General features: G+C 46.1%; 13 non-coding genes across 13 annotated transcripts; all 13 read left to right on the top strand.

Moving 5' to 3' along the window:
- Nucleotides 1-38: 38 nt before the first annotated feature.
- On the top strand, nt 39-229 carry LOC130299583 (U2 spliceosomal RNA). Its single transcript, XR_008850685.1, has one exon. It is a non-coding gene; the product is annotated as a U2 spliceosomal RNA (small nuclear RNA).
- A 2091-nt stretch (nt 230-2320) lies between these two features.
- On the top strand, nt 2321-2511 carry LOC130299582 (U2 spliceosomal RNA). Its single transcript, XR_008850684.1, has one exon. It is a non-coding gene; the product is annotated as a U2 spliceosomal RNA (small nuclear RNA).
- Nucleotides 2512-4606: 2095 nt separating this feature from the next.
- LOC130299581 (U2 spliceosomal RNA) lies at nt 4607-4797 on the top strand. Its single transcript, XR_008850683.1, has one exon. It is a non-coding gene; the product is annotated as a U2 spliceosomal RNA (small nuclear RNA).
- Nucleotides 4798-6887: 2090 nt separating this feature from the next.
- LOC130299579 (U2 spliceosomal RNA) lies at nt 6888-7078 on the top strand. The gene has a single exon (XR_008850682.1). It is a non-coding gene; the product is annotated as a U2 spliceosomal RNA (small nuclear RNA).
- A 2086-nt stretch (nt 7079-9164) lies between these two features.
- On the top strand, nt 9165-9355 carry LOC130299578 (U2 spliceosomal RNA). The gene has a single exon (XR_008850681.1). It is a non-coding gene; the product is annotated as a U2 spliceosomal RNA (small nuclear RNA).
- Nucleotides 9356-11442: 2087 nt separating this feature from the next.
- Nucleotides 11443-11633, top strand: LOC130299577 (U2 spliceosomal RNA). Its single transcript, XR_008850680.1, has one exon. It is a non-coding gene; the product is annotated as a U2 spliceosomal RNA (small nuclear RNA).
- Nucleotides 11634-13727: 2094 nt separating this feature from the next.
- On the top strand, nt 13728-13918 carry LOC130299576 (U2 spliceosomal RNA). The gene has a single exon (XR_008850679.1). It is a non-coding gene; the product is annotated as a U2 spliceosomal RNA (small nuclear RNA).
- Nucleotides 13919-16004: 2086 nt separating this feature from the next.
- Nucleotides 16005-16195, top strand: LOC130299575 (U2 spliceosomal RNA). Its single transcript, XR_008850678.1, has one exon. It is a non-coding gene; the product is annotated as a U2 spliceosomal RNA (small nuclear RNA).
- A 2086-nt stretch (nt 16196-18281) lies between these two features.
- Nucleotides 18282-18472, top strand: LOC130299574 (U2 spliceosomal RNA). The gene has a single exon (XR_008850677.1). It is a non-coding gene; the product is annotated as a U2 spliceosomal RNA (small nuclear RNA).
- Nucleotides 18473-20563: 2091 nt separating this feature from the next.
- LOC130299619 (U2 spliceosomal RNA) lies at nt 20564-20754 on the top strand. Its single transcript, XR_008850720.1, has one exon. It is a non-coding gene; the product is annotated as a U2 spliceosomal RNA (small nuclear RNA).
- A 2090-nt stretch (nt 20755-22844) lies between these two features.
- On the top strand, nt 22845-23035 carry LOC130299608 (U2 spliceosomal RNA). Its single transcript, XR_008850709.1, has one exon. It is a non-coding gene; the product is annotated as a U2 spliceosomal RNA (small nuclear RNA).
- Nucleotides 23036-25128: 2093 nt separating this feature from the next.
- LOC130299596 (U2 spliceosomal RNA) lies at nt 25129-25319 on the top strand. Its single transcript, XR_008850698.1, has one exon. It is a non-coding gene; the product is annotated as a U2 spliceosomal RNA (small nuclear RNA).
- Nucleotides 25320-27408: 2089 nt separating this feature from the next.
- Nucleotides 27409-27599, top strand: LOC130299585 (U2 spliceosomal RNA). The gene has a single exon (XR_008850687.1). It is a non-coding gene; the product is annotated as a U2 spliceosomal RNA (small nuclear RNA).
- The last annotated feature ends 363 nt before the right edge of the window (nt 27600-27962 follow it).

The following is a 27962-nucleotide window of genomic DNA, read 5'->3' as shown; positions in this document are numbered from 1 at the left end:
ATGAAGGGGACCTTGTTGGGCCCGCCTCTTTCACGGTTATCGCTTCTCGGCCTTTTGGCTAAGATCAAGTGTAGTATCTGTTCTTATCAGTTTAATATCTGATACGTCCCCTATCTGGGGACCATATATTAAATGGATTTTTGAGAACGGGGGCCGATTTCGAAGCTTGCTTCCGTCGCCCTATGCATTGACCCGATATGGCAGTATCTTCGGGTACAGTGCACCACCCCCTTACAGGGTTAAAAAGAAAGATTCCTACTTTCATTGCTACCTGCTTGCTGGCTAGCCAGCTAGCCAGCCCTGTGGGCCTTGCTGCTGCTGCAACCAAAAAACAAAAGGTGGTGCTGCTGCTGCTGCTTCTGCTGCTTCTGCTTCTGCTTGTGTCTGGCCCCTGTTGGAGCGTCCAGGCACAGGACTTCTGCTGCTGCTGACTAAATGGCCTCCTTAATTGGATCATTTGAGTAGCCAGCACACCTGTGCAGGTAGGGCATGACATGATAGGCAGCTGCCTTGATAGCGGGTGGGTGCTGAATGTTCCTAATTGACAAAATAAGATTAATGCTTATGAAGAAATATAAAATCTCATCCCTTCCCCAATATCGCGCCACACCCCTACCCCTTAATTCCCTGGTTGAACGTGATGGACATATGTCTTTTTTCGACCGTACTAACTATGTAACTATGTAACATAACATGGGGGGGGGGGTCTCCTGGCTGTTCACACAGGTGTGTCATTGCTGTACATTGACCATGCATTGCTTCTGTGGTATTGCAAAGGCAAAGACAAATGCTTCCAGCCATCCATTGCACTAATGGATTGGTCATCAGCTGGCTGTCTATGTCCCGCATCAATATAGACCAAAGTACAGAGGGTTAGGCTATGCTATTGTGCACCTACCTGATGCATCAGAAGGTGCGAGGCCCTTGCTAAATTCTGTGCACAGACTTTGAGATCTATGCTTTAGACTGTATCTAAACCTGCTCCAACATGGACTGACATTCTGGCCTACTTTCAGCCGATGCGACTTGTCTGTCGCTGAACAGTCGCTTTTTATGTATTCAGCACCTATGTATAATGTTGTAAAAATGCTCTAGAAGCTAAAGTCGCAGAAATGTCACACATATTTGGCCTGCAACTTTCTGTGCGACAAATTCAGACAGGAAAAATCAGTATAAATCCTTAGAAAATTATCCCCCAGTGTCTCCATCTGCTGGCGGTATTGAATAAGCATTGCTGCACTGATGGGGTATGCATTAGACGAAAAAAAAGAAGAAAAAGAAGAATAATACGCCCAGAAAAGAGGCGAAAAGGAGAAAAACGTAAAAAAACGTGAAAAAAAAGTAAGAGGAAGAGAAGGGAAAAAAAGGTGGAAATGGGTTTAAAAGTGATTTCGGCGGAGAAATATATATATATATATATATATATATATATATATATATATATATATGCGCACACACACACATAGATATAAACGTATTCTCCGTTGAGATATTGCAGCCGCTGCTGTGTCCAGGCCCAGGAGCCTTAGCACTGTGCTGTGATGTCACTCAATACCACTGACATCACTAGGTGTAAACAACATCTCTCCTTTGCTGTGTATGTGACTATGGAGCTGTTTGGTGATGTCGTCTATTACGGCCTTCATAGAAGCAACAGGAGATTGTTGCATCCATCTTGAACCCTCAGAACTACAGTGCTATGATGTCACTCACTTCCACAGGCCTTGCAGAGTGTAAACAACAACAACCCAGCTTTGTTGTGTATGTAACCAAAGGGATTTGTGATGTCACCTAGAACCTTCACAGCAGCGACAGCTTTATGAGGAGCATCAGCACTGCTCTGCCTGAGCAGAACCATCACCGCCATAGGTTGTCAAATAACCCGGATTTAACCCACACAGGTAAGTCCAATGGGGTGCAGGCATGTCCTCTATGCTTACAGCTTCCCGTGGGTGTTGGTTTGATACCGTTTGGGGACAGCCAAGGAGGCATCTGCAGGCAACAAAGGTAGGTGTGTGCTTGTGTGTGTGTTTCCTATGCAGATCCTAAGCCCAGTGTCACATGCAAGTAGGAGGAGTAAGAAGGGTTCCTGGCAAATCCGGGTTATGGATTGCATTTAAAAAGGCCCCGTGGGAGTGCAATGGGCCCCTGTCTTGCTGCTTAGCAATAATGGTATGGGTTTAGGTTCTGCTGTGTGTACTGGTGGTTGACTGCCCCCCAGCCCAGAGTGTGCATGGAAAATTGTCTGGCAGCCTCCCTGACAGCAAGCAGTGATAGTGCCCATGAAGGGGACCTTGTTGGGCCCGCCCCTTTCATGGTTATCGCTTCTCGGCCTTTTGGCTAAGATCAAGTGTAGTATCTGTTCTTATCAGTTTAATATCTGATACGTCCCCTATCTGGGGACCATATATTAAATGGATTTTTGAGAACGGGGGCCGATTTCGAAGCTTGCTTCCGTCGCCCTATGCATTGACCCGATATGGCAGTATCTTCGGGTACAGTGCACCACCCCCTTACAGGGTTAAAAAGAAAGATTCCTACTTTCATTGCTACCTGCTTGCTGGCTAGCCAGCTAGCCAGCCCTGTGGGCCTTGCTGCTGCTGCAGCCAAAAAACAAAAGGTGGTGCTGCTGCTGCTTCTGCTGCTTCTGCTTCTGCTTGTGTCTGGCCCCTGTTGGAGCGTCCAGGCACAGGACTTCTGCTGCTGCTGACTAAATGGCCTCCTTAATTGGATCATTTGAGTAGCCAGCACACCTGTGCAGGTAGGGCATGACATGATAGGCAGCTGCCTTGATAGCGGGTGGGTGCTGAATGTTCCTAATTGACAAAATAAGATTAATGCTTATGAAGAAATATAAAATCTCATCCCTTCCCCAATATCGCGCCACACCCCTACCCCTTAATTCCCTGGTTGAACGTGATGGACATATGTCTTTTTTCGACCGTACTAACTATGTAACTATGTAACATAACATGGGGGGGGGGGTCTCCTGGCTGTTCACACAGGTGTGTCATTGCTGTACATTGACCATGCATTGCTTCTGTGGTATTGCAAAGGCAAAGACAAATGCTTCCAGCCATCCATTGCACTAATGGATTGGTCATCAGCTGGCTGTCTATGTCCCGCATCAATATAGACCAAAGTACAGAGGGTTAGGCTATGCTATTGTGCACCTACCTGATGCATCAGAAGGTGCAAGGCCCTTGCTAAATTCTGTGCACAGACTTTGAGATCTATGCTTTAGACTGTATCTAAACCTGCTCCAACATGGACTGACATTCTGGCCTACTTTCAGCCAATGCGACTTGTCTGTCGCTGAACAGTCGCTTTTTATGTATTCAGCACCTATGTATAATGTTGTAAAAATGCTCTAGAAGCTAAAGTCGCAGAAATGTCACACATATTTGGCCTGCAACTTTCTGTGCGACAAATTCAGACAGGAAAAATCAGTATAAATCCTTAGAAAATTATCCCCCAGTGTCTCCATCTGCTGGCGGTATTGAATAAGCATTGCTGCACTGATGGGGTATGCATTAGACGAAAAAAAAGAAGAAAAAGAAGAATAATACGCCCAGAAAAGAGGCGAAAAGGAGAAAAACGTAAAAAAACGTGAAAAAAAAGTAAGAGGAAGAGAAGGGAAAAAAAGGTGGAAATGGGTTTAAAAGTGATTTCGGCGGAGAATATATATATATATATATATATATATATATATATATATATATATATATATATATGCGCACACACACACATAGATATAAACGTATTCTCCGTTGAGATATTGCAGCCGCTGCTGTGTCCAGGCCCAGGAGCCTTAGCACTGTGCTGTGATGTCACTCAATACCACTGACATCACTAGGTGTAAACAACATCTCTCCTTTGCTGTGTATGTGACTATGGAGCTGTTTGGTGATGTCGTCTATTACGGCCTTCATAGAAGCAACAGGAGATTGTTGCATCCATCTTGAACCCTCAGAACTACAGTGCTATGATGTCACTCACTTCCACAGGCCTTGCAGAGTGTAAACAACAACAACCCAGCTTTGTTGTGTATGTAACCAAAGGGATTTGTGATGTCACCTAGAACCTTCACAGCAGCGACAGCTTTATGAGGAGCATCAGCACTGCTCTGCCTGAGCAGAACCATCACCGCCATAGGTTGTCAAATAACCCGGATTTAACCCACACAGGTAAGTCCAATGGGGTGCAGGCATGTCCTCTATGCTTACAGCTTCCCGTGGGTGTTGGTTTGATACCGTTTGGGGACAGCCAAGGAGGCATCTGCAGGCAACAAAGGTAGGTGTGTGCTTGTGTGTGTGTTTCCTATGCAGATCCTAAGCCCAGTGTCACATGCAAGTAGGAGGAGTAAGAAGGGTTCCTGGCAAATCCGGGTTATGGATTGCATTTAAAAAGGCCCCGTGGGAGTGCAATGGGCCCCTGTCTTGCTGCTTAGCAATAATGGTATGGGTTTAGGTTCTGCTGTGTGTACTGGTGGTTGACTGCCCCCCAGCCCAGAGTGTGCATGGAAAATTGTCTGGCAGCCTCCCTGACAGCAAGCAGTGATAGTGCCCATGAAGGGGACCTTGTTGGGCCCGCCCCTTTCACGGTTATCGCTTCTCGGCCTTTTGGCTAAGATCAAGTGTAGTATCTGTTCTTATCAGTTTAATATCTGATACGTCCCCTATCTGGGGACCATATATTAAATGGATTTTTGAGAACGGGGGCCGATTTCGAAGCTTGCTTCCGTCGCCCTATGCATTGACCCGATATGGCAGTATCTTCGGGTACAGTGCACCACCCCCTTACAGGGTTAAAAAGAAAGATTCCTACTTTCATTGCTACCTGCTTGCTGGCTAGCCAGCTAGCCAGCCCTGTGGGCCTTGCTGCTGCTGCAGCCAAAAAACAAAAGGTGGTGCTGCTGCTGCTTCTGCTGCTTCTGCTTCTGCTTGTGTCTGGCCCCTGTTGGAGCGTCCAGGCACAGGACTTCTGCTGCTGCTGACTAAATGGCCTCCTTAATTGGATCATTTGAGTAGCCAGCACACCTGTGCAGGTAGGGCATGACATGATAGGCAGCTGCCTTGATAGCGGGTGGGTGCTGAATGTTCCTAATTGACAAAATAAGATTAATGCTTATGAAGAAATATAAAATCTCATCCCTTCCCCAATATCGCGCCACACCCCTACCCCTTAATTCCCTGGTTGAACGTGATGGACATATGTCTTTTTTCGACCGTACTAACTATGTAACTATGTAACATAACATGGGGGGGGGGGTCTCCTGGCTGTTCACACAGGTGTGTCATTGCTGTACATTGACCATGCATTGCTTCTGTGGTATTGCAAAGGCAAAGACAAATGCTTCCAGCCATCCATTGCACTAATGGATTGGTCATCAGCTGGCTGTCTATGTCCCGCATCAATATAGACCAAAGTACAGAGGGTTAGGCTATGCTATTGTGCACCTACCTGATGCATCAGAAGGTGCAAGGCCCTTGCTAAATTCTGTGCACAGACTTTGAGATCTATGCTTTAGACTGTATCTAAACCTGCTCCAACATGGACTGACATTCTGGCCTACTTTCAGCCGATGCGACTTGTCTGTCGCTGAACAGTCGCTTTTTATGTATTCAGCACCTATGTATAATGTTGTAAAAATGCTCTAGAAGCTAAAGTCGCAGAAATGTCACACATATTTGGCCTGCAACTTTCTGTGCGACAAATTCAGACAGGAAAAATCAGTATAAATCCTTAGAAAATTATCCCCCAGTGTCTCCATCTGCTGGCGGTATTGAATAAGCATTGCTGCACTGATGGGGTATGCATTAGACGAAAAAAAAGAAGAAAAAGAAGAATAATACGCCCAGAAAAGAGGCGAAAAGGAGAAAAACGTAAAAAAACGTGAAAAAAAAGTAAGAGGAAGAGAAGGGAAAAAAAGGTGGAAATGGGTTTAAAAGTGATTTCGGCGGAGAAATATATATATATATATATATATATATATATATATATATATATATATATGCGCACACACACACATAGATATAAACGTATTCTCCGTTGAGATATTGCAGCCGCTGCTGTGTCCAGGCCCAGGAGCCTTAGCACTGTGCTGTGATGTCACTCAATACCACTGACATCACTAGGTGTAAACAACATCTCTCCTTTGCTGTGTATGTGACTATGGAGCTGTTTGGTGATGTCGTCTATTACGGCCTTCATAGAAGCAACAGGAGATTGTTGCATCCATCTTGAACCCTCAGAACTACAGTGCTATGATGTCACTCACTTCCACAGGCCTTGCAGAGTGTAAACAACAACAACCCAGCTTTGTTGTGTATGTAACCAAAGGGATTTGTGATGTCACCTAGAACCTTCACAGCAGCGACAGCTTTATGAGGAGCATCAGCACTGCTCTGCCTGAGCAGAACCATCACCGCCATAGGTTGTCAAATAACCCGGATTTAACCCACACAGGTAAGTCCAATGGGGTGCAGGCATGTCCTCTATGCTTACAGCTTCCCGTGGGTGTTGGTTTGATACCGTTTGGGGACAGCCAAGGAGGCATCTGCAGGCAACAAAGGTAGGTGTGTGCTTGTGTGTGTGTTTCCTATGCAGATCCTAAGCCCAGTGTCACATGCAAGTAGGAGGAGTAAGAAGGGTTCCTGGCAAATCCGGGTTATGGATTGCATTTAAAAAGGCCCCGTGGGAGTGCAATGGGCCCCTGTCTTGCTGCTTAGCAATAATGGTATGGGTTTAGGTTCTGCTGTGTGTACTGGTGGTTGACTGCCCCCCAGCCCAGAGTGTGCATGGAAAATTGTCTGGCAGCCTCCCTGACAGCAAGCAGTGATAGTGCCCATGAAGGGGACCTTGTTGGGCCCGCCCCTTTCACGGTTATCGCTTCTCGGCCTTTTGGCTAAGATCAAGTGTAGTATCTGTTCTTATCAGTTTAATATCTGATACGTCCCCTATCTGGGGACCATATATTAAATGGATTTTTGAGAACGGGGGCCGATTTCGAAGCTTGCTTCCGTCGCCCTATGCATTGACCCGATATGGCAGTATCTTCGGGTACAGTGCACCACCCCCTTACAGGGTTAAAAAGAAAGATTCCTACTTTCATTGCTACCTGCTTGCTGGCTAGCCAGCTAGCCAGCCCTGTGGGCCTTGCTGCTGCTGCAGCCAAAAAACAAAAGGTGGTGCTGCTGCTGCTTCTGCTGCTTCTGCTTCTGCTTGTGTCTGGCCCCTGTTGGAGCGTCCAGGCACAGGACTTCTGCTGCTGCTGACTAAATGGCCTCCTTAATTGGATCATTTGAGTAGCCAGCACACCTGTGCAGGTAGGGCATGACATGATAGGCAGCTGCCTTGATAGCGGGTGGGTGCTGAATGTTCCTAATTGACAAAATAAGATTAATGCTTATGAAGAAATATAAAATCTCATCCCTTCCCCAATATCGCGCCACACCCCTACCCCTTAATTCCCTGGTTGAACGTGATGGACATATGTCTTTTTTCGACCGTACTAACTATGTAACTATGTAACATAACATGGGGGGGGGGGTCTCCTGGCTGTTCACACAGGTGTGTCATTGCTGTACATTGACCATGCATTGCTTCTGTGGTATTGCAAAGGCAAAGACAAATGCTTCCAGCCATCCATTGCACTAATGGATTGGTCATCAGCTGGCTGTCTATGTCCCGCATCAATATAGACCAAAGTACAGAGGGTTAGGCTATGCTATTGTGCACCTACCTGATGCATCAGAAGGTGCGAGGCCCTTGCTAAATTCTGTGCACAGACTTTGAGATCTATGCTTTAGACTGTATCTAAACCTGCTCCAACATGGACTGACATTCTGGCCTACTTTCAGCCGATGCGACTTGTCTGTCGCTGAACAGTCGCTTTTTATGTATTCAGCACCTATGTATAATGTTGTAAAAATGCTCTAGAAGCTAAAGTCGCAGAAATGTCACACATATTTGGCCTGCAACTTTCTGTGCGACAAATTCAGACAGGAAAAATCAGTATAAATCCTTAGAAAATTATCCCCCAGTGTCTCCATCTGCTGGCGGTATTGAATAAGCATTGCTGCACTGATGGGGTATGCATTAGACGAAAAAAAAGAAGAAAAAGAAGAATAATACGCCCAGAAAAGAGGCGAAAAGGAGAAAAACGTAAAAAAACGTGAAAAAAAAGTAAGAGGAAGAGAAGGGAAAAAAAGGTGGAAATGGGTTTAAAAGTGATTTCGGCGGAGAAATATATATATATATATATATATATATATATATATATATATATATGCGCACACACACACATAGATATAAACGTATTCTCCGTTGAGATATTGCAGCCGCTGCTGTGTCCAGGCCCAGGAGCCTTAGCACTGTGCTGTGATGTCACTCAATACCACTGACATCACTAGGTGTAAACAACATCTCTCCTTTGCTGTGTATGTGACTATGGAGCTGTTTGGTGATGTCGTCTATTACGGCCTTCATAGAAGCAACAGGAGATTGTTGCATCCATCTTGAACCCTCAGAACTACAGTGCTATGATGTCACTCACTTCCACAGGCCTTGCAGAGTGTAAACAACAACAACCCAGCTTTGTTGTGTATGTAACCAAAGGGATTTGTGATGTCACCTAGAACCTTCACAGCAGCGACAGCTTTATGAGGAGCATCAGCACTGCTCTGCCTGAGCAGAACCATCACCGCCATAGGTTGTCAAATAACCCGGATTTAACCCACACAGGTAAGTCCAATGGGGTGCAGGCATGTCCTCTATGCTTACAGCTTCCCGTGGGTGTTGGTTTGATACCGTTTGGGGACAGCCAAGGAGGCATCTGCAGGCAACAAAGGTAGGTGTGTGCTTGTGTGTGTGTTTCCTATGCAGATCCTAAGCCCAGTGTCACATGCAAGTAGGAGGAGTAAGAAGGGTTCCTGGCAAATCCGGGTTATGGATTGCATTTAAAAAGGCCCCGTGGGAGTGCAATGGGCCCCTGTCTTGCTGCTTAGCAATAATGGTATGGGTTTAGGTTCTGCTGTGTGTACTGGTGGTTGACTGCCCCCCAGCCCAGAGTGTGCATGGAAAATTGTCTGGCAGCCTCCCTGACAGCAAGCAGTGATAGTGCCCATGAAGGGGACCTTGTTGGGCCCGCCCCTTTCACGGTTATCGCTTCTCGGCCTTTTGGCTAAGATCAAGTGTAGTATCTGTTCTTATCAGTTTAATATCTGATACGTCCCCTATCTGGGGACCATATATTAAATGGATTTTTGAGAACGGGGGCCGATTTCGAAGCTTGCTTCCGTCGCCCTATGCATTGACCCGATATGGCAGTATCTTCGGGTACAGTGCACCACCCCCTTACAGGGTTAAAAAGAAAGATTCCTACTTTCATTGCTACCTGCTTGCTGGCTAGCCAGCTAGCCAGCCCTGTGGGCCTTGCTGCTGCTGCAGCCAAAAAACAAAAGGTGGTGCTGCTGCTGCTTCTGCTGCTTCTGCTTCTGCTTGTGTCTGGCCCCTGTTGGAGCGTCCAGGCACAGGACTTCTGCTGCTGCTGACTAAATGGCCTCCTTAATTGGATCATTTGAGTAGCCAGCACACCTGTGCAGGTAGGGCATGACATGATAGGCAGCTGCCTTGATAGCGGGTGGGTGCTGAATGTTCCTAATTGACAAAATAAGATTAATGCTTATGAAGAAATATAAAATCTCATCCCTTCCCCAATATCGCGCCACACCCCTACCCCTTAATTCCCTGGTTGAACGTGATGGACATATGTCTTTTTTCGACCGTACTAACTATGTAACTATGTAACATAACATGGGGGGGGGGGGTCTCCTGGCTGTTCACACAGGTGTGTCATTGCTGTACATTGACCATGCATTGCTTCTGTGGTATTGCAAAGGCAAAGACAAATGCTTCCAGCCATCCATTGCACTAATGGATTGGTCATCAGCTGGCTGTCTATGTCCCGCATCAATATAGACCAAAGTACAGAGGGTTAGGCTATGCTATTGTGCACCTACCTGATGCATCAGAAGGTGCGAGGCCCTTGCTAAATTCTGTGCACAGACTTTGAGATCTATGCTTTAGACTGTATCTAAACCTGCTCCAACATGGACTGACATTCTGGCCTACTTTCAGCCGATGCGACTTGTCTGTCGCTGAACAGTCGCTTTTTATGTATTCAGCACCTATGTATAATGTTGTAAAAATGCTCTAGAAGCTAAAGTCGCAGAAATGTCACACATATTTGGCCTGCAACTTTCTGTGCGACAAATTCAGACAGGAAAAATCAGTATAAATCCTTAGAAAATTATCCCCCAGTGTCTCCATCTGCTGGCGGTATTGAATAAGCATTGCTGCACTGATGGGGTATGCATTAGACGAAAAAAAAGAAGAAAAAGAAGAATAATACGCCCAGAAAAGAGGCGAAAAGGAGAAAAACGTAAAAAAACGTGAAAAAAAAGTAAGAGGAAGAGAAGGGAAAAAAAGGTGGAAATGGGTTTAAAAGTGATTTCGGCGGAGAAATATATATATATATATATATATATATATATATATATATATATATGCGCACACACACACATAGATATAAACGTATTCTCCGTTGAGATATTGCAGCCGCTGCTGTGTCCAGGCCCAGGAGCCTTAGCACTGTGCTGTGATGTCACTCAATACCACTGACATCACTAGGTGTAAACAACATCTCTCCTTTGCTGTGTATGTGACTATGGAGCTGTTTGGTGATGTCGTCTATTACGGCCTTCATAGAAGCAACAGGAGATTGTTGCATCCATCTTGAACCCTCAGAACTACAGTGCTATGATGTCACTCACTTCCACAGGCCTTGCAGAGTGTAAACAACAACAACCCAGCTTTGTTGTGTATGTAACCAAAGGGATTTGTGATGTCACCTAGAACCTTCACAGCAGCGACAGCTTTATGAGGAGCATCAGCACTGCTCTGCCTGAGCAGAACCATCACCGCCATAGGTTGTCAAATAACCCGGATTTAACCCACACAGGTAAGTCCAATGGGGTGCAGGCATGTCCTCTATGCTTACAGCTTCCCGTGGGTGTTGGTTTGATACCGTTTGGGGACAGCCAAGGAGGCATCTGCAGGCAACAAAGGTAGGTGTGTGCTTGTGTGTGTGTTTCCTATGCAGATCCTAAGCCCAGTGTCACATGCAAGTAGGAGGAGTAAGAAGGGTTCCTGGCAAATCCGGGTTATGGATTGCATTTAAAAAGGCCCCGTGGGAGTGCAATGGGCCCCTGTCTTGCTGCTTAGCAATAATGGTATGGGTTTAGGTTCTGCTGTGTGTACTGGTGGTTGACTGCCCCCCAGCCCAGAGTGTGCATGGAAAATTGTCTGGCAGCCTCCCTGACAGCAAGCAGTGATAGTGCCCATGAAGGGGACCTTGTTGGGCCCGCCCCTTTCACGGTTATCGCTTCTCGGCCTTTTGGCTAAGATCAAGTGTAGTATCTGTTCTTATCAGTTTAATATCTGATACGTCCCCTATCTGGGGACCATATATTAAATGGATTTTTGAGAACGGGGGCCGATTTCGAAGCTTGCTTCCGTCGCCCTATGCATTGACCCGATATGGCAGTATCTTCGGGTACAGTGCACCACCCCCTTACAGGGTTAAAAAGAAAGATTCCTACTTTCATTGCTACCTGCTTGCTGGCTAGCCAGCTAGCCAGCCCTGTGGGCCTTGCTGCTGCTGCTGCAGCCAAAAAACAAAAGGTGGTGCTGCTGCTGCTTCTGCTGCTTCTGCTTCTGCTTGTGTCTGGCCCCTGTTGGAGCGTCCAGGCACAGGACTTCTGCTGCTGCTGACTAAATGGCCTCCTTAATTGGATCATTTGAGTAGCCAGCACACCTGTGCAGGTAGGGCATGACATGATAGGCAGCTGCCTTGATAGCGGGTGGGTGCTGAATGTTCCTAATTGACAAAATAAGATTAATGCTTATGAAGAAATATAAAATCTCATCCCTTCCCCAATATCGCGCCACACCCCTACCCCTTAATTCCCTGGTTGAACGTGATGGACATATGTCTTTTTTCGACCGTACTAACTATGTAACTATGTAACATAACATGGGGGGGGGGTCTCCTGGCTGTTCACACAGGTGTGTCATTGCTGTACATTGACCATGCATTGCTTCTGTGGTATTGCAAAGGCAAAGACAAATGCTTCCAGCCATCCATTGCACTAATGGATTGGTCATCAGCTGGCTGTCTATGTCCCGCATCAATATAGACCAAAGTACAGAGGGTTAGGCTATGCTATTGTGCACCTACCTGATGCATCAGAAGGTGCGAGGCCCTTGCTAAATTCTGTGCACAGACTTTGAGATCTATGCTTTAGACTGTATCTAAACCTGCTCCAACATGGACTGACATTCTGGCCTACTTTCAGCCGATGCGACTTGTCTGTCGCTGAACAGTCGCTTTTTATGTATTCAGCACCTATGTATAATGTTGTAAAAATGCTCTAGAAGCTAAAGTCGCAGAAATGTCACACATATTTGGCCTGCAACTTTCTGTGCGACAAATTCAGACAGGAAAAATCAGTATAAATCCTTAGAAAATTATCCCCCAGTGTCTCCATCTGCTGGCGGTATTGAATAAGCATTGCTGCACTGATGGGGTATGCATTAGACGAAAAAAAAGAAGAAAAAGAAGAATAATACGCCCAGAAAAGAGGCGAAAAGGAGAAAAACGTAAAAAAACGTGAAAAAAAAGTAAGAGGAAGAGAAGGGAAAAAAAGGTGGAAATGGGTTTAAAAGTGATTTCGGCGGAGAAATATATATATATATATATATATATATATATATATATATATATATATATATGCGCACACACACACATAGATATAAACTTATTCTCCGTTGAGATATTGCAGCCGCTGCTGTGTCCAGGCCCAGGAGCCTTAGCACTGTGCTGTGATGTCACTCAATACCACTGACATCACTAGGTGTAAACAACATCTCTCCTTTGCTGTGTATGTGACTATGGAGCTGTTTGGTGATGTCGTCTATTACGGCCTTCATAGAAGCAACAGGAGATTGTTGCATCCATCTTGAACCCTCAGAACTACAGTGCTATGATGTCACTCACTTCCACAGGCCTTGCAGAGTGTAAACAACAACAACCCAGCTTTGTTGTGTATGTAACCAAAGGGATTTGTGATGTCACCTAGAACCTTCACAGCAGCGACAGCTTTATGAGGAGCATCAGCACTGCTCTGCCTGAGCAGAACCATCACCGCCATAGGTTGTCAAATAACCCGGATTTAACCCACACAGGTAAGTCCAATGGGGTGCAGGCATGTCCTCTATGCTTACAGCTTCCCGTGGGTGTTGGTTTGATACCGTTTGGGGACAGCCAAGGAGGCATCTGCAGGCAACAAAGGTAGGTGTGTGCTTGTGTGTGTGTTTCCTATGCAGATCCTAAGCCCAGTGTCACATGCAAGTAGGAGGAGTAAGAAGGGTTCCTGGCAAATCCGGGTTATGGATTGCATTTAAAAAGGCCCCGTGGGAGTGCAATGGGCCCCTGTCTTGCTGCTTAGCAATAATGGTATGGGTTTAGGTTCTGCTGTGTGTACTGGTGGTTGACTGCCCCCCAGCCCAGAGTGTGCATGGAAAATTGTCTGGCAGCCTCCCTGACAGCAAGCAGTGATAGTGCCCATGAAGGGGACCTTGTTGGGCCCGCCCCTTTCACGGTTATCGCTTCTCGGCCTTTTGGCTAAGATCAAGTGTAGTATCTGTTCTTATCAGTTTAATATCTGATACGTCCCCTATCTGGGGACCATATATTAAATGGATTTTTGAGAACGGGGGCCGATTTCGAAGCTTGCTTCCGTCGCCCTATGCATTGACCCGATATGGCAGTATCTTCGGGTACAGTGCACCACCCCCTTACAGGGTTAAAAAGAAAGATTCCTACTTTCATTGCTACCTGCTTGCTGGCTAGCCAGCTAGCCAGCCCTGTGGGCCTTGCTGCTGCTGCAGCCAAAAAACAAAAGGTGGTGCTGCTGCTGCTTCTGCTGCTTCTGCTTCTGCTTGTGTCTGGCCCCTGTTGGAGCGTCCAGGCACAGGACTTCTGCTGCTGCTGACTAAATGGCCTCCTTAATTGGATCATTTGAGTAGCCAGCACACCTGTGCAGGTAGGGCATGACATGATAGGCAGCTGCCTTGATAGCGGGTGGGTGCTGAATGTTCCTAATTGACAAAATAAGATTAATGCTTATGAAGAAATATAAAATCTCATCCCTTCCCCAATATCGCGCCACACCCCTACCCCTTAATTCCCTGGTTGAACGTGATGGACATATGTCTTTTTTCGACCGTACTAACTATGTAACTATGTAACATAACATGGGGGGGGGGGGGTCTCCTGGCTGTTCACACAGGTGTGTCATTGCTGTACATTGACCATGCATTGCTTCTGTGGTATTGCAAAGGCAAAGACAAATGCTTCCAGCCATCCATTGCACTAATGGATTGGTCATCAGCTGGCTGTCTATGTCCCGCATCAATATAGACCAAAGTACAGAGGGTTAGGCTATGCTATTGTGCACCTACCTGATGCATCAGAAGGTGCGAGGCCCTTGCTAAATTCTGTGCACAGACTTTGAGATCTATGCTTTAGACTGTATCTAAACCTGCTCCAACATGGACTGACATTCTGGCCTACTTTCAGCCGATGCGACTTGTCTGTCGCTGAACAGTCGCTTTTTATGTATTCAGCACCTATGTATAATGTTGTAAAAATGCTCTAGAAGCTAAAGTCGCAGAAATGTCACACATATTTGGCCTGCAACTTTCTGTGCGACAAATTCAGACAGGAAAAATCAGTATAAATCCTTAGAAAATTATCCCCCAGTGTCTCCATCTGCTGGCGGTATTGAATAAGCATTGCTGCACTGATGGGGTATGCATTAGACGAAAAAAAAGAAGAAAAAGAAGAATAATACGCCCAGAAAAGAGGCGAAAAGGAGAAAAACGTAAAAAAACGTGAAAAAAAAGTAAGAGGAAGAGAAGGGAAAAAAAGGTGGAAATGGGTTTAAAAGTGATTTCGGCGGAGAAATATATATATATATATATATATATATATATATATATATATATGCGCACACACACACATAGATATAAACGTATTCTCCGTTGAGATATTGCAGCCGCTGCTGTGTCCAGGCCCAGGAGCCTTAGCACTGTGCTGTGATGTCACTCAATACCACTGACATCACTAGGTGTAAACAACATCTCTCCTTTGCTGTGTATGTGACTATGGAGCTGTTTGGTGATGTCGTCTATTACGGCCTTCATAGAAGCAACAGGAGATTGTTGCATCCATCTTGAACCCTCAGAACTACAGTGCTATGATGTCACTCACTTCCACAGGCCTTGCAGAGTGTAAACAACAACAACCCAGCTTTGTTGTGTATGTAACCAAAGGGATTTGTGATGTCACCTAGAACCTTCACAGCAGCGACAGCTTTATGAGGAGCATCAGCACTGCTCTGCCTGAGCAGAACCATCACCGCCATAGGTTGTCAAATAACCCGGATTTAACCCACACAGGTAAGTCCAATGGGGTGCAGGCATGTCCTCTATGCTTACAGCTTCCCGTGGGTGTTGGTTTGATACCGTTTGGGGACAGCCAAGGAGGCATCTGCAGGCAACAAAGGTAGGTGTGTGCTTGTGTGTGTGTTTCCTATGCAGATCCTAAGCCCAGTGTCACATGCAAGTAGGAGGAGTAAGAAGGGTTCCTGGCAAATCCGGGTTATGGATTGCATTTAAAAAGGCCCCGTGGGAGTGCAATGGGCCCCTGTCTTGCTGCTTAGCAATAATGGTATGGGTTTAGGTTCTGCTGTGTGTACTGGTGGTTGACTGCCCCCCAGCCCAGAGTGTGCATGGAAAATTGTCTGGCAGCCTCCCTGACAGCAAGCAGTGATAGTGCCCATGAAGGGGACCTTGTTGGGCCCGCCCCTTTCACGGTTATCGCTTCTCGGCCTTTTGGCTAAGATCAAGTGTAGTATCTGTTCTTATCAGTTTAATATCTGATACGTCCCCTATCTGGGGACCATATATTAAATGGATTTTTGAGAACGGGGGCCGATTTCGAAGCTTGCTTCCGTCGCCCTATGCATTGACCCGATATGGCAGTATCTTCGGGTACAGTGCACCACCCCCTTACAGGGTTAAAAAGAAAGATTCCTACTTTCATTGCTACCTGCTTGCTGGCTAGCCAGCTAGCCAGCCCTGTGGGCCTTGCTGCTGCTGCAGCCAAAAAACAAAAGGTGGTGCTGCTGCTGCTTCTGCTGCTTCTGCTTCTGCTTGTGTCTGGCCCCTGTTGGAGCGTCCAGGCACAGGACTTCTGCTGCTGCTGACTAAATGGCCTCCTTAATTGGATCATTTGAGTAGCCAGCACACCTGTGCAGGTAGGGCATGACATGATAGGCAGCTGCCTTGATAGCGGGTGGGTGCTGAATGTTCCTAATTGACAAAATAAGATTAATGCTTATGAAGAAATATAAAATCTCATCCCTTCCCCAATATCGCGCCACACCCCTACCCCTTAATTCCCTGGTTGAACGTGATGGACATATGTCTTTTTTCGACCGTACTAACTATGTAACTATGTAACATAACATGGGGGGGGGGGGGTCTCCTGGCTGTTCACACAGGTGTGTCATTGCTGTACATTGACCATGCATTGCTTCTGTGGTATTGCAAAGGCAAAGACAAATGCTTCCAGCCATCCATTGCACTAATGGATTGGTCATCAGCTGGCTGTCTATGTCCCGCATCAATATAGACCAAAGTACAGAGGGTTAGGCTATGCTATTGTGCACCTACCTGATGCATCAGAAGGTGCGAGGCCCTTGCTAAATTCTGTGCACAGACTTTGAGATCTATGCTTTAGACTGTATCTAAACCTGCTCCAACATGGACTGACATTCTGGCCTACTTTCAGCCGATGCGACTTGTCTGTCGCTGAACAGTCGCTTTTTATGTATTCAGCACCTATGTATAATGTTGTAAAAATGCTCTAGAAGCTAAAGTCGCAGAAATGTCACACATATTTGGCCTGCAACTTTCTGTGCGACAAATTCAGACAGGAAAAATCAGTATAAATCCTTAGAAAATTATCCCCCAGTGTCTCCATCTGCTGGCGGTATTGAATAAGCATTGCTGCACTGATGGGGTATGCATTAGACGAAAAAAAAGAAGAAAAAGAAGAATAATACGCCCAGAAAAGAGGCGAAAAGGAGAAAAACGTAAAAAAACGTGAAAAAAAAGTAAGAGGAAGAGAAGGGAAAAAAAGGTGGAAATGGGTTTAAAAGTGATTTCGGCGGAGAAATATATATATATATATATATATATATATATATATATATATATGCGCACACACACACATAGATATAAACGTATTCTCCGTTGAGATATTGCAGCCGCTGCTGTGTCCAGGCCCAGGAGCCTTAGCACTGTGCTGTGATGTCACTCAATACCACTGACATCACTAGGTGTAAACAACATCTCTCCTTTGCTGTGTATGTGACTATGGAGCTGTTTGGTGATGTCGTCTATTACGGCCTTCATAGAAGCAACAGGAGATTGTTGCATCCATCTTGAACCCTCAGAACTACAGTGCTATGATGTCACTCACTTCCACAGGCCTTGCAGAGTGTAAACAACAACAACCCAGCTTTGTTGTGTATGTAACCAAAGGGATTTGTGATGTCACCTAGAACCTTCACAGCAGCGACAGCTTTATGAGGAGCATCAGCACTGCTCTGCCTGAGCAGAACCATCACCGCCATAGGTTGTCAAATAACCCGGATTTAACCCACACAGGTAAGTCCAATGGGGTGCAGGCATGTCCTCTATGCTTACAGCTTCCCGTGGGTGTTGGTTTGATACCGTTTGGGGACAGCCAAGGAGGCATCTGCAGGCAACAAAGGTAGGTGTGTGCTTGTGTGTGTGTTTCCTATGCAGATCCTAAGCCCAGTGTCACATGCAAGTAGGAGGAGTAAGAAGGGTTCCTGGCAAATCCGGGTTATGGATTGCATTTAAAAAGGCCCCGTGGGAGTGCAATGGGCCCCTGTCTTGCTGCTTAGCAATAATGGTATGGGTTTAGGTTCTGCTGTGTGTACTGGTGGTTGACTGCCCCCCAGCCCAGAGTGTGCATGGAAAATTGTCTGGCAGCCTCCCTGACAGCAAGCAGTGATAGTGCCCATGAAGGGGACCTTGTTGGGCCCGCCCCTTTCACGGTTATCGCTTCTCGGCCTTTTGGCTAAGATCAAGTGTAGTATCTGTTCTTATCAGTTTAATATCTGATACGTCCCCTATCTGGGGACCATATATTAAATGGATTTTTGAGAACGGGGGCCGATTTCGAAGCTTGCTTCCGTCGCCCTATGCATTGACCCGATATGGCAGTATCTTCGGGTACAGTGCACCACCCCCTTACAGGGTTAAAAAGAAAGATTCCTACTTTCATTGCTACCTGCTTGCTGGCTAGCCAGCTAGCCAGCCCTGTGGGCCTTGCTGCTGCTGCAGCCAAAAAACAAAAGGTGGTGCTGCTGCTGCTTCTGCTGCTTCTGCTTCTGCTTGTGTCTGGCCCCTGTTGGAGCGTCCAGGCACAGGACTTCTGCTGCTGCTGACTAAATGGCCTCCTTAATTGGATCATTTGAGTAGCCAGCACACCTGTGCAGGTAGGGCATGACATGATAGGCAGCTGCCTTGATAGCGGGTGGGTGCTGAATGTTCCTAATTGACAAAATAAGATTAATGCTTATGAAGAAATATAAAATCTCATCCCTTCCCCAATATCGCGCCACACCCCTACCCCTTAATTCCCTGGTTGAACGTGATGGACATATGTCTTTTTTCGACCGTACTAACTATGTAACTATGTAACATAACATGGGGGGGGGGGGTCTCCTGGCTGTTCACACAGGTGTGTCATTGCTGTACATTGACCATGCATTGCTTCTGTGGTATTGCAAAGGCAAAGACAAATGCTTCCAGCCATCCATTGCACTAATGGATTGGTCATCAGCTGGCTGTCTATGTCCCGCATCAATATAGACCAAAGTACAGAGGGTTAGGCTATGCTATTGTGCACCTACCTGATGCATCAGAAGGTGCGAGGCCCTTGCTAAATTCTGTGCACAGACTTTGAGATCTATGCTTTAGACTGTATCTAAACCTGCTCCAACATGGACTGACATTCTGGCCTACTTTCAGCCGATGCGACTTGTCTGTCGCTGAACAGTCGCTTTTTATGTATTCAGCACCTATGTATAATGTTGTAAAAATGCTCTAGAAGCTAAAGTCGCAGAAATGTCACACATATTTGGCCTGCAACTTTCTGTGCGACAAATTCAGACAGGAAAAATCAGTATAAATCCTTAGAAAATTATCCCCCAGTGTCTCCATCTGCTGGCGGTATTGAATAAGCATTGCTGCACTGATGGGGTATGCATTAGACGAAAAAAAAGAAGAAAAAGAAGAATAATACGCCCAGAAAAGAGGCGAAAAGGAGAAAAACGTAAAAAAACGTGAAAAAAAAGTAAGAGGAAGAGAAGGGAAAAAAAGGTGGAAATGGGTTTAAAAGTGATTTCGGCGGAGAAATATATATATATATATATATATATATATATATATATATATATATATATGCGCACACACACACATAGATATAAACGTATTCTCCGTTGAGATATTGCAGCCGCTGCTGTGTCCAGGCCCAGGAGCCTTAGCACTGTGCTGTGATGTCACTCAATACCACTGACATCACTAGGTGTAAACAACATCTCTCCTTTGCTGTGTATGTGACTATGGAGCTGTTTGGTGATGTCGTCTATTACGGCCTTCATAGAAGCAACAGGAGATTGTTGCATCCATCTTGAACCCTCAGAACTACAGTGCTATGATGTCACTCACTTCCACAGGCCTTGCAGAGTGTAAACAACAACAACCCAGCTTTGTTGTGTATGTAACCAAAGGGATTTGTGATGTCACCTAGAACCTTCACAGCAGCGACAGCTTTATGAGGAGCATCAGCACTGCTCTGCCTGAGCAGAACCATCACCGCCATAGGTTGTCAAATAACCCGGATTTAACCCACACAGGTAAGTCCAATGGGGTGCAGGCATGTCCTCTATGCTTACAGCTTCCCGTGGGTGTTGGTTTGATACCGTTTGGGGACAGCCAAGGAGGCATCTGCAGGCAACAAAGGTAGGTGTGTGCTTGTGTGTGTGTTTCCTATGCAGATCCTAAGCCCAGTGTCACATGCAAGTAGGAGGAGTAAGAAGGGTTCCTGGCAAATCCGGGTTATGGATTGCATTTAAAAAGGCCCCGTGGGAGTGCAATGGGCCCCTGTCTTGCTGCTTAGCAATAATGGTATGGGTTTAGGTTCTGCTGTGTGTACTGGTGGTTGACTGCCCCCCAGCCCAGAGTGTGCATGGAAAATTGTCTGGCAGCCTCCCTGACAGCAAGCAGTGATAGTGCCCATGAAGGGGACCTTGTTGGGCCCGCCCCTTTCACGGTTATCGCTTCTCGGCCTTTTGGCTAAGATCAAGTGTAGTATCTGTTCTTATCAGTTTAATATCTGATACGTCCCCTATCTGGGGACCATATATTAAATGGATTTTTGAGAACGGGGGCCGATTTCGAAGCTTGCTTCCGTCGCCCTATGCATTGACCCGATATGGCAGTATCTTCGGGTACAGTGCACCACCCCCTTACAGGGTTAAAAAGAAAGATTCCTACTTTCATTGCTACCTGCTTGCTGGCTAGCCAGCTAGCCAGCCCTGTGGGCCTTGCTGCTGCTGCAGCCAAAAAACAAAAGGTGGTGCTGCTGCTGCTTCTGCTGCTTCTGCTTCTGCTTGTGTCTGGCCCCTGTTGGAGCGTCCAGGCACAGGACTTCTGCTGCTGCTGACTAAATGGCCTCCTTAATTGGATCATTTGAGTAGCCAGCACACCTGTGCAGGTAGGGCATGACATGATAGGCAGCTGCCTTGATAGCGGGTGGGTGCTGAATGTTCCTAATTGACAAAATAAGATTAATGCTTATGAAGAAATATAAAATCTCATCCCTTCCCCAATATCGCGCCACACCCCTACCCCTTAATTCCCTGGTTGAACGTGATGGACATATGTCTTTTTTCGACCGTACTAACTATGTAACTATGTAACATAACATGGGGGGGGGGGTCTCCTGGCTGTTCACACAGGTGTGTCATTGCTGTACATTGACCATGCATTGCTTCTGTGGTATTGCAAAGGCAAAGACAAATGCTTCCAGCCATCCATTGCACTAATGGATTGGTCATCAGCTGGCTGTCTATGTCCCGCATCAATATAGACCAAAGTACAGAGGGTTAGGCTATGCTATTGTGCACCTACCTGATGCATCAGAAGGTGCGAGGCCCTTGCTAAATTCTGTGCACAGACTTTGAGATCTATGCTTTAGACTGTATCTAAACCTGCTCCAACATGGACTGACATTCTGGCCTACTTTCAGCCGATGCGACTTGTCTGTCGCTGAACAGTCGCTTTTTATGTATTCAGCACCTATGTATAATGTTGTAAAAATGCTCTAGAAGCTAAAGTCGCAGAAATGTCACACATATTTGGCCTGCAACTTTCTGTGCGACAAATTCAGACAGGAAAAATCAGTATAAATCCTTAGAAAATTATCCCCCAGTGTCTCCATCTGCTGGCGGTATTGAATAAGCATTGCTGCACTGATGGGGTATGCATTAGACGAAAAAAAAGAAGAAAAAGAAGAATAATACGCCCAGAAAAGAGGCGAAAAGGAGAAAAACGTAAAAAAACGTGAAAAAAAAGTAAGAGGAAGAGAAGGGAAAAAAAGGTGGAAATGGGTTTAAAAGTGATTTCGGCGGAGATATATATATATATATATATATATATATATATATATATATATATATATATGCGCACACACACACATAGATATAAACGTATTCTCCGTTGAGATATTGCAGCCGCTGCTGTGTCCAGGCCCAGGAGCCTTAGCACTGTGCTGTGATGTCACTCAATACCACTGACATCACTAGGTGTAAACAACATCTCTCCTTTGCTGTGTATGTGACTATGGAGCTGTTTGGTGATGTCGTCTATTACGGCCTTCATAGAAGCAACAGGAGATTGTTGCATCCATCTTGAACCCTCAGAACTACAGTGCTATGATGTCACTCACTTCCACAGGCCTTGCAGAGTGTAAACAACAACAACCCAGCTTTGTTGTGTATGTAACCAAAGGGATTTGTGATGTCACCTAGAACCTTCACAGCAGCGACAGCTTTATGAGGAGCATCAGCACTGCTCTGCCTGAGCAGAACCATCACCGCCATAGGTTGTCAAATAACCCGGATTTAACCCACACAGGTAAGTCCAATGGGGTGCAGGCATGTCCTCTATGCTTACAGCTTCCCGTGGGTGTTGGTTTGATACCGTTTGGGGACAGCCAAGGAGGCATCTGCAGGCAACAAAGGTAGGTGTGTGCTTGTGTGTGTGTTTCCTATGCAGATCCTAAGCCCAGTGTCACATGCAAGTAGGAGGAGTAAGAAGGGTTCCTGGCAAATCCGGGTTATGGATTGCATTTAAAAAGGCCCCGTGGGAGTGCAATGGGCCCCTGTCTTGCTGCTTAGCAATAATGGTATGGGTTTAGGTTCTGCTGTGTGTACTGGTGGTTGACTGCCCCCCAGCCCAGAGTGTGCATGGAAAATTGTCTGGCAGCCTCCCTGACAGCAAGCAGTGATAGTGCCCATGAAGGGGACCTTGTTGGGCCCGCCCCTTTCACGGTTATCGCTTCTCGGCCTTTTGGCTAAGATCAAGTGTAGTATCTGTTCTTATCAGTTTAATATCTGATACGTCCCCTATCTGGGGACCATATATTAAATGGATTTTTGAGAACGGGGGCCGATTTCGAAGCTTGCTTCCGTCGCCCTATGCATTGACCCGATATGGCAGTATCTTCGGGTACAGTGCACCACCCCCTTACAGGGTTAAAAAGAAAGATTCCTACTTTCATTGCTACCTGCTTGCTGGCTAGCCAGCTAGCCAGCCCTGTGGGCCTTGCTGCTGCTGCAGCCAAAAAACAAAAGGTGGTGCTGCTGCTGCTTCTGCTGCTTCTGCTTCTGCTTGTGTCTGGCCCCTGTTGGAGCGTCCAGGCACAGGACTTCTGCTGCTGCTGACTAAATGGCCTCCTTAATTGGATCATTTGAGTAGCCAGCACACCTGTGCAGGTAGGGCATGACATGATAGGCAGCTGCCTTGATAGCGGGTGGGTGCTGAATGTTCCTAATTGACAAAATAAGATTAATGCTTATGAAGAAATATAAAATCTCATCCCTTCCCCAATATCGCGCCACACCCCTACCCCTTAATTCCCTGGTTGAACGTGATGGACATATGTCTTTTTTCGACCGTACTAACTATGTAACTATGTAACATAACATGGGGGGGGGGGGGGGGGGTCTCCTGGCTGTTCACACAGGTGTGTCATTGCTGTACATTGACCATGCATTGCTTCTGTGGTATTGCAAAGGCAAAGACAAATGCTTCCAGCCATCCATTGCACTAATGGATTGGTCATCAGCTGGCTGTCTATGTCCCGCATCAATATAGACCAAAGTACAGAGGGTTAGGCTATGCTATTGTGCACCTACCTGATGCATCAGAAGGTGCGAGGCCCTTGCTAAATTCTGTGCACAGACTTTGAGATCTATGCTTTAGACTGTATCTAAACCTGCTCCAACATGGACTGACATTCTGGCCTACTTTCAGCCGATGCGACTTGTCTGTCGCTGAACAGTCGCTTTTTATGTATTCAGCACCTATGTATAATGTTGTAAAAATGCTCTAGAAGCTAAAGTCGCAGAAATGTCACACATATTTGGCCTGCAACTTTCTGTGCGACAAATTCAGACAGGAAAAATCAGTATAAATCCTTAGAAAATTATCCCCCAGTGTCTCCATCTGCTGGCGGTATTGAATAAGCATTGCTGCACTGATGGGGTATGCATTAGACGAAAAAAAAGAAGAAAAAGAAGAATAATACGCCCAGAAAAGAGGCGAAAAGGAGAAAAACGTAAAAAAACGTGAAAAAAAAGTAAGAGGAAGAGAAGGGAAAAAAAGGTGGAAATGGGTTTAAAAGTGATTTCGGCGGAGAAATATATATATATATATATATATATATATATATATATATATATATGCGCACACACACACATAGATATAAACGTATTCTCCGTTGAGATATTGCAGCCGCTGCTGTGTCCAGGCCCAGGAGCCTTAGCACTGTGCTGTGATGTCACTCAATACCACTGACATCACTAGGTGTAAACAACATCTCTCCTTTGCTGTGTATGTGACTATGGAGCTGTTTGGTGATGTCGTCTATTACGGCCTTCATAGAAGCAACAGGAGATTGTTGCATCCATCTTGAACCCTCAGAACTACAGTGCTATGATGTCACTCACTTCCACAGGCCTTGCAGAGTGTAAACAACAACAACCCAGCTTTGTTGTGTATGTAACCAAAGGGATTTGTGATGTCACCTAGAACCTTCACAGCAGCGACAGCTTTATGAGGAGCATCAGCACTGCTCTGCCTGAGCAGAACCATCACCGCCATAGGTTGTCAAATAACCCGGATTTAACCCACACAGGTAAGTCCAATGGGGTGCAGGCATGTCCTCTATGCTTACAGCTTCCCGTGGGTGTTGGTTTGATACCGTTTGGGGACAGCCAAGGAGGCATCTGCAGGCAACAAAGGTAGGTGTGTGCTTGTGTGTGTGTTTCCTATGCAGTTCCTAAGCCCAGTGTCACATGCAAGTAGGAGGAGTAAGAAGGGTTCCTGGCAAATCCGGGTTATGGATTGCATTTAAAAAGGCCCCGTGGGAGTGCAATGGGCCCCTGTCTTGCTGCTTAGCAATAATGGTATGGGTTTAGGTTCTGCTGTGTGTACTGGTGGTTGACTGCCCCCCAGCCCAGAGTGTGCATGGAAAATTGTCTGGCAGCCTCCCTGACAGCAAGCAGTGATAGTGCCCATGAAGGGGACCTTGTTGGGCCCGCCCCTTTCACGGTTATCGCTTCTCGGCCTTTTGGCTAAGATCAAGTGTAGTATCTGTTCTTATCAGTTTAATATCTGATACGTCCCCTATCTGGGGACCATATATTAAATGGATTTTTGAGAACGGGGGCCGATTTCGAAGCTTGCTTCCGTCGCCCTATGCATTGACCCGATATGGCAGTATCTTCGGGTACAGTGCACCACCCCCTTACAGGGTTAAAAAGAAAGATTCCTACTTTCATTGCTACCTGCTTGCTGGCTAGCCAGCTAGCCAGCCCTGTGGGCCTTGCTGCTGCTGCAGCCAAAAAACAAAAGGTGGTGCTGCTGCTGCTTCTGCTGCTTCTGCTTCTGCTTGTGTCTGGCCCCTGTTGGAGCGTCCAGGCACAGGACTTCTGCTGCTGCTGACTAAATGGCCTCCTTAATTGGATCATTTGAGTAGCCAGCACACCTGTGCAGGTAGGGCATGACATGATAGGCAGCTGCCTTGATAGCGGGTGGGTGCTGAATGTTCCTAATTGACAAAATAAGATTAATGCTTATGAAGAAATATAAAATCTCATCCCTTCCCCAATATCGCGCCACACCCCTACCCCTTAATTCCCTGGTTGAACGTGATGGACATATGTCTTTTTTCGACCGTACTAACTATGTAACTATGTAACATAACATGGGGGGGGGGGGTCTCCTGGCTGTTCACACAGGTGTGTCATTGCTGTACATTGACCATGCATTGCTTCTGTGGTATTGCAAAGGCAAAGACAAATGCTTCCAGCCATCCATTGCACTAATGGATTGGTCATCAGCTGGCTGTCTATGTCCCGCATCAATATAGACCAAAGTACAGAGGGTTAGGCTATGCTATTGTGCACCTACCTGATGCATCAGAAGGTGCGAGGCCCTTGCTAAATTCTGTGCACAGACTTTGAGATCTATGCTTTAGACTGTATCTAAACCTGCTCCAACATGGACTGACATTCTGGCCTACTTTCAGCCGATGCGACTTGTCTGTCGCTGAACAGTCGCTTTTTATGTATTCAGCACCTATGTATAATGTTGTAAAAATGCTCTAGAAGCTAAAGTCGCAGAAATGTCACACATATTTGGCCTGCAACTTTCTGTGCGACAAATTCAGACAGGAAAAATCAGTATAAATCCTTAGAAAATTATCCCCCAGTGTCTCCATCTGCTGGCGGTATTGAATAAGCATTGCTGCACTGATGGGGTATGCATTAGACGAAAAAAAAGAAGAAAAAGAAGAATAATACGCCCAGAAAAGAGGCGAAAAGGAGAAAAACGTAAAAAAACGTGAAAAAAAAGTAAGAGGAAGAGAAGGGAAAAAAAGGTGGAAATGGGTTTAAAAGTGATTTCGGCGGAGATATATATATATATATATATATATATATATATATATATATATATATATGCGCACACACACACATAGATATAAACGTATTCTCCGTTGAGATATTGCAGCCGCTGCTGTGTCCAGGCCCAGGAGCCTTAGCACTGTGCTGTGATGTCACTCAATACCACTGACATCACTAGGTGTAAACAACATCTCTCCTTTGCTGTGTATGTGACTATGGAGCTGTTTGGTGATGTCGTCTATTACGGCCTTCATAGAAGCAACAGGAGATTGTTGCATCCATCTTGAACCCTCAGAACTACAGTGCTATGATGTCACTCACTTCCACAGGCCTTGCAGAGTGTAAACAACAACAACCCAGCTTTGTTGTGTATGTAACCAAAGGGATTTGTGATGTCACCTAGAACCTTCACAGCAGCGACAGCTTTATGAGGAGCATCAGCACTGCTCTGCCTGAGCAGAACCATCACCGCCATAGGTTGTCAAATAACCCGGATTTAACCCACACAGGTAAGTCCAATGGGGTGCAGGCATGTCCTCTATGCTTACAGCTTCCCGTGGGTGTTGGTTTGATACCGTTTGGGGACAGCCAAGGAGGCATCTGCAGGCAACAAAGGTAGGTGTGTGCTTGTGTGTGTGTTTCCTATGCAGATCCTAAGCCCAGTGTCACATGCAAGTAGGAGGAGTAAGAAGGGTTCCTGGCAAATCCGGGTTATGGATTGCATTTAAAAAGGCCCCGTGGGAGTGCAATGGGCCCCTGTCTTGCTGCTTAGCAATAATGGTATGGGTTTAGGTTCTGCTGTGTGTACTGGTGGTTGACTGCCCCCCAGCCCAGAGTGTGCATGGAAAATTGTCTGGCAGCCTCCCTGACAGCAAGCAGTGATAGTGCCCATGAAGGGGACCTTGTTGGGCCCGCCCCTTTCACGGTTATCGCTTCTCGGCCTTTTGGCTAAGATCAAGTGTAGTATCTGTTCTTATCAGTTTAATATCTGATACGTCCCCTATCTGGGGACCATATATTAAATGGATTTTTGAGAACGGGGGCCGATTTCGAAGCTTGCTTCCGTCGCCCTATGCATTGACCCGATATGGCAGTATCTTCGGGTACAGTGCACCACCCCCTTACAGGGTTAAAAAGAAAGATTCCTACTTTCATTGCTACCTGCTTGCTGGCTAGCCAGCTAGCCAGCCCTGTGGGCCTTGCTGCTGCTGCAGCCAAAAAACAAAAGGTGGTGCTGCTGCTGCTTCTGCTGCTTCTGCTTCTGCTTGTGTCTGGCCCCTGTTGGAGCGTCCAGGCACAGGACTTCTGCTGCTGCTGACTAAATGGCCTCCTTAATTGGATCATTTGAGTAGCCAGCACACCTGTGCAGGTAGGGCATGACATGATAGGCAGCTGCCTTGATAGCGGGTGGGTGCTGAATGTTCCTAATTGACAAAATAAGATTAATGCTTATGAAGAAATATAAAATCTCATCCCTTCCCC

Source organism: Hyla sarda, unplaced genomic scaffold (assembly GCF_029499605.1).
Source record: "Hyla sarda isolate aHylSar1 unplaced genomic scaffold, aHylSar1.hap1 scaffold_1058, whole genome shotgun sequence".
NCBI classification, from domain to species: domain Eukaryota; kingdom Metazoa; phylum Chordata; class Amphibia; order Anura; family Hylidae; genus Hyla; species Hyla sarda.
Note: the sequence above shows the minus strand (reverse complement) of the source record. Positions and strands in the feature narration are given on the sequence as shown.